Below are 6,776 nucleotides of genomic sequence, written 5' to 3'. Positions count from 1 at the left end.
AAGTTTTTGCTCTTCCACTAAAGTAGATAAGATCCTCTTTAAAAGTGAACAGAAAGACTCCCAAACTCTTATACTTAGCTTTTTTATTTTAATATAATGAGACTATTTATTCAACCTTCTTGCTAGGAAATATAGCAATTTACCAAAAGTACACAAGCAATTTGGGGGAAAAAATTAAAAGGATAGTAAAAGCACAATATTATGAAGCAGTATTGACCTTTAATTGCTTGTTGATGACCTTCAGTTTCTCATTATCGCTCTGCAAAACATCGCTAAAACTTAGCAAACTAGTAACAGCTAACTCCACTCTCCTGATAGGTGTTATCCCTTCCCTCTATTTTATTTTTATGGCTGCACTTCTGGCATATGGAAGTTCCAAGGCTAAGGGTTGAATCTGAGCTGCAGCTGCTGGCCACAGCCACAGCCTATGCCACAGCTACAGCAACACTGGATCCAAGCTGCATCTGTGACCTATGCTGCAGCTTGCAGCAACGCCAGATCCTGAACCCACTGAGTGAGGCCAGTGATTGAATGTGCATCCTCACAAATACTATGTCAAGTTCTTAACCCACTGAGACACAATGGGAACTCTCCTTCCCTCTCTTTTAAATGTCTGTACACCAGCAAGGATGGTGTCATACAGGATTTTCCCAAACTCAAGACTGATGAAATTTCTAGCCATTTTCCCACTATCCTCAGCCGTAGACTCTGTATTCCCACACCAGTCAGGATATTTTTGTTTGTTTGTTTTGCTTTAGGGCTGCACCCGAGGCATATGGAAGTTCCCAGGCTATGGGTCAAATCAGAGCTATGGCTGCTACGCCACAGCCACAGCAACTTGGGATCCAAGCCTTGTTTGCAACTTACACCACAGCTCACTGCAATGCTGGATCCTTAACCCGCTGAGTGAGGCTAGGTATCAAACCCACAACCTCATGGTTACTAGTCGGATTCTTTTCTGCTGCTCCACAATGGGAACTCCAGGATATTGTTTTATTTGCATGTTGGGTGTTAAATGAGCCAGACCATAAACTCCACCTTACCACCAGTTGTCTTGGACAATTCCTGGAATCACTTGTGTTATCACTGGTCCCCTGAGAAGTAGCCGCCCAAATGGGAATAGATAAGCAAGAGATTAAGTGGGATAAATACTACCAAGGATAAAAGGGAAGGACTGGGAGAAGGTAGGGAGAGGGTTTGAATGGTAATGCAGGTCTGACATTGATGAAGGAGAGGAGGAAGGGAAGGAGGATTTAATAGGAAGAGGCTTAGACTTTAATGCCATCCTGGAGTTTCATCTAGGCTGAAGAGGAGTCCTGGAGCCAAAGACTCTGGTTATAGAAGTCTCGCATCTCACAGAAATGCAACTGTATTAGTAGCATTTATTGGCAAAGATCAGTCCATGGGATGTATGGCCTCAGTATGACTGTGGTGGTAGATTCAGAGGGTCAGCAACTGAGGCCGTCAGCCAACAATGCTCCCCACAACAGGAGACCTGTGGTTCATTTTCATGGTTTTTAATAACAGAGGCAAAGTTCTAGTTATATAGCTGCTTTACCACTTAAGATTCCTTTAGATTTTTCAGTTTATATTGATCAATGATGCACTATTCCAATCTTTTAAGAATATTTAATGTATTTATGTGTGAATTTACATTTGAATTAGCCACCAATCCTGGTTAGTCATCTCACCACAGATATAAGACATAAACTAGGAATTCCCATTGTGGCGCAGCGAAAATGAATCCGACTAGGAACCATGAGGTTGTGGGTTTAATCCCTGGCCCCGCTCAGTGGGTTAGGATCTGGCATTGCTGTGAGCTGTGGTGTAGTTCATAGATGCAGCTTGGATCCTGTGTTGCTATGGCTGTGGTGTAGGCCGGCAACTGTAGCTCTGAATAAACCCCTAGCCTGGGAACCTCCATATGCTGTGGGTGCAGCCCTAAAAAGACAAAAGACAAAAAAAAGCCATAAACTAAAGTTGTCATACAAGCAATATCAGAAATTTCATCAACTTGGGTTGTAAAATATATACCAGATTATAAAAGTGTTCTAATAAATTTAATGAGCTATTGTGTTATGTGTTGTGATAGTTATAATTTATTCAACTTTTAAGCCAAAAATCTGATGCACCATATCCAAGTTGGCTAGTAATATATATCTTTATTTCAGCAGCTGTTATGTCATTTTCTCTTTTGCCACACAATATGGAACTACACACGGCAATGATAAAATTTTCTCACAACAGTCCCAACATATTCATAGCTTTTTCATTTTTTTTATAGTATGTACAAGGCTTACTGACAAGCTTAGGCTTCTGTGTTTTCAATTTCCTTTTACATTTTGAAGGCTTTGAATGTTCATTTGTACAAATACCATTAATAAACACGTTAAGGTCTTCATTTTCTTTGGGTTTTGTACATTTGAAAAATCGTATTTTAAATAATTTTAATATAAGCATGTATTTTTTTAGGAAAGATATTCCAAGTTGAAGTTTGCTGTCCATAAGGGAAAATGTCCTCAGTGATTTTTATTTGCTCATCCAGATCCAGAATTTGACCATGAATATAGCACTTCATTTTTCTTTCATCATTAAAATCATCCAAAGTAAGGACATTTATATTAGTTAAATTAAAAATCTTACTGAGGGAGTTCCTGTCGTGGCCCAGTGGTTAACGAATCCGACTAGGAACCATGAGGTTGCAGGTTCCATCCCTGGCCTTGCTCAGTGGGTTAGGGATCCGGCATTGCCGTGAGCTGTGGTGTAGGTTGCAGACGCGGCTCGGATCACGTGTTGCTGTGGCTCTGGCATAGGCCAGTGGCTACAGCTCCGATTTGACCCCTAGCCTGGGAACCTCCATATGCCGCGGGAGCGGCCCAAAGAAATAGCAAAAAGAGAAAAAAACAAAAACAAAAAACTTACTGAGTCTCAGACATGTAAAAACACCCCATTTGATAAATTTCATTCCTTAAAAAAAAAAAAACCCAACATTTCAAAACTGATTGGTTGCCGAAAGTGGGAAAAAAATCCCCCCCACACCTTACTTTACAGTAAGCTGAATTGTGTTAATAAAAATCAGACTATGCCTTTTTAATTCTCCCATCAGAATGATGTTTAGGAGTTCCTGTCGTGGCGCAGTGGTTAACGAACCCGACTAGGAACCACTAGGTTGCGGGTTTGATCCCTGGCCTTGCTCAGTGGGTTAAGGATCCCAGCGTTGCAGTGAGCTGTGGTGTAGGTTGCAGATGCAGCTTGGATCCCGCGTTGCTGTGGCTCTGGCGTAGGCTGGCGGCTACAGCTCTGATTTGACTCCTAGCCTGGGAACCTCCATGTGCGACGGGAGCAGCCCTAGAAATGGCAAAAAAAGACCAAAAAAAAAAAATGATGTTCAAATTGAAAAAAAAAATAAGACACTTGTGAGCTTCCTATGGAAGGGCCATTCCTCCACAATGCAGGCATTAGCGTGCCACTCCTTTGAGTCTCTCATCAGCTTGGATGGCTTCAGTATATATTGCAATGTGCACAGCTGTTGCTATATCTGTAATGATTCCTAATTTTCCCCTTTTCTATTGTTATAATAGAATCCCAGTTTTCACCCCTATGTTGGTTTAATGGCCCAGAAATGGGTCTCGACTTGTACTTTTGGAAAAGTCTTTCCTGGAAAATAGGCTAAAAGATGTCAGTGTTTGGTAAGCTGGCATATCAGTTATGTTTAAGAAAAGGAATGGCTGATTCTCCTGAATTCTGGCAAGGTAGGTAAGTGGAAACTGGTAAAAGAGGCTTCTGCTATATTTTTATCTGGAAGGATTCCCCCCCCCCTTACCCTTTGGCTAGTGTCATTCTGGGGATAAAATCGAGCACCAAAATAAACAATAATAACAAACTAAACCCAGCAATGGCTAAAACAAATAATATAGCATGACAAAGTTGTACTTATCCTAAGTGTTCAATGTTGATTTAATATTAGTAAATGCATAATGTAATTTGCCACATTCGTAGCATAAGTGAGAGAAGAAAAAAGATGATTTTCTAAAAAAAATAAATCAACTTCCAGAAAAGAAGGTATATACAGTGAAATGAAACAACCATTCTTTAATAAATGATTTAAAAATAGCAGTAAACTTCAGCAAACCAGGAATAGAAGGATTATCTTTAAAATAACAAATGGACACTAAATGAACTACAGTAAACAACATACTTAATAGTGAAATTTAAAACTGTCTTGGAGTTCTTTTGTGGTGCAGTGGGCTAAGGATCCGAAGTTGTCACTGCAGTGGCTTGGGTCACTGCTGTGGCATGAGTTCCATCCCTGGCCCAGAAACTTCCACATGCCATGGGCATGGCAAAACAAAACAAAACAAAACAAAACCTCTTTAAACAGAAGGATGGCCCATATAACCATTTCTGTTCAACATGGTACTGAGTGTCCTAGTCAGGGCAGTAAGACAAAATGAATACACATATACATACACACATTATTAAGTGTATTAAAGAGAAAAGAAAACTGATACTATAACTGTCTTCATGTAAAACTCAAGAAAATCTACAGAAAAGAATCATTATTAATATATTTTAGTGATTTTCTGGATATAAGAACAGTATGCCCAAAATAATTGCAACAAATAGAAAATAAATTTTTCATTGTGACTATACCATTTACACCAGCAAAATTTGTTTTAAAGAATTTGAAATGTCAGTTTGATTAGGTCCCATTTGTTTATTTTTGCTTTTATTTCTGTTGCTTTCAGAGACTGACCTGAGAAAACATTTGTAAGGTTGATGTCAGAGAATGTTTTGCCTATGTTCTCTTCTGGGAGTTTGATGGTGTCTTGGCTTATATTTAAGTCTTTAAGCAATTTTGAGTTTATTTTGGTGCATGGTGTGAGGGTGTGTTCTAGTTTCATTGCTTTGCATGCAGCTGTCCAGGTTTCCCAGCAGCAATACTTGCTGAAAATATTGTCTTTTCCCAATTTTATGTTCTTGCCTCCTTTGTCAAAGATTAATTGACCAGAGGTGTCTGGGTTTATTTCTGGGTTCTCTATTCTGCTCCATTGGTCTGTCTGTCTGTTTGGGCACCAGTAGCACACTGTCTTGATGACTGTGGCTTTGTAATATTGCCTGAAGTCTGGGAGAGAGATGCCTCCTGCTTGATTTTTGTTCCTCAGAATTGCTTTGGCAATTCTGGGTCTTTTGTGGTTCCATATAAATGTTTGGATTATTTGTTCTAGTTCTGTGAAAAATGTCTTGGGTAATTTGATAGGGATTGCATTGACTCTGTAGATTTTTTTGGGTGATATGGCCATTTTTACAATATTAATTCTTCCAACCCAGGAGCATGGAATATCTTTCCATTTCTTTACATCTTTAATTTCCTTGATTAATGTTTTATAGTTCTCTGCATATAAGTCTTTTACCTCCTTGCTCAGATGTATTTCCATGTATTTGATTTTTTGGGGATGCAGTTTTAAAGGTATTGTATTTCTGTATTCCTTTTCTAATATTTCATTGTTAGTATACAGAAATGTGACTGATTTCTGAATGTTGATCTTATATCCTGCTGCTTTGCTGAATTTGTTTGTTTAATTGCTGTGGCCAGGACTTCCAATACTGTGTTGAATAACAGTGGTGAGAGTGGGCATCCTTGTGTTGTTCCAGATTTTAGTGGGAAGGCTTTCAGCTTTCCTCCATTGAGTATTATATTTGCTGTGGGTTTGCAGTCACATGGATGGAAATAGAGACTCATCCTGAGTGAAGTAAGTAAAAAAGAGAAAGACAAATACCATATGATATCACTTATACCTGGAATCTAATATACAGCACAAAGGAAACTTTCCACAGAGAAGAAAATCATGGACTCGTGATTGCCAAGAGGGAAGGGGGGGGGAGTGGGAGGGACTGGGAGCTTTGGGTAAATAGATGCAGTATGTTGCCTTCGGGATGGATTAGCAATGGAATACTGCTATGTAGCACTGGAAACTCTGTCCAGTCACTTATGATGGAACGTGTAATATGAGAAAAAAGAATGTATACATGTAAGTGTAACTGAGTCACCATGCTGTACAGTAGAAAAAAGTATACACATAAATAAAAGATTTAAAAAATTAAAAAAATAAACTATAAAAAAAGAATTTGAAATGTACTATAGGTTAGCTCACTTGGAAGCTACTCCAACTCTCTTATATGCTTTCCTATAGTATAAAGTCTGGAAAGCTAAAGAAAGTAGAGCTATGTGAGTGTGTTTGAGTGAGTGTGCATGTGTACACAATTACCAGAATCCCTTACAGATAGGGTTCTAAATGGGATATTGGGTTTATCAAGCATATATACACCATCCTGAGACTTGGAGGTATAACTGAATGATATGGGAGCCATGTATGGCTCAATGACATAGTCAGCTCTGGATGACGGGAGGGGTCTCTGGTTCTTATGGAGCAGTAAGAGCAGCTCCAGAATGCATACATGTCAGGTAGCATGCAGGAAGCAATGGTGTTTCAGCTGTCACAGCCCATAGCATGAATGGGCACCCCTGGCTGTGCAGCACCCAAGCCTACTTCTCTGGCCGTCCCAGAGTTTTTGTAAGCTATACAATATATTTTAAGGATGTCATTTTTATAAAATAGCTAGAACAAATTCTGGCATAAGCAAGTAGGAACTTTGATTAATAGAGTACTTGACATTAAAATTGGTTGCAAGCGAAGGGAAGGCCCCAGAAGGAAGTGGGCATCTAGGAAAAGTTATTGGGCCCAAGAGGCTCTGAAGACAGTAAGGATCCAGGT

The sequence above is a fragment of the Sus scrofa genome, chromosome X (assembly GCF_000003025.6).
Source record: "Sus scrofa isolate TJ Tabasco breed Duroc chromosome X, Sscrofa11.1, whole genome shotgun sequence".
Taxonomy (NCBI): domain Eukaryota; kingdom Metazoa; phylum Chordata; class Mammalia; order Artiodactyla; family Suidae; genus Sus; species Sus scrofa.
This window is presented reverse-complemented; position numbering follows the sequence as displayed.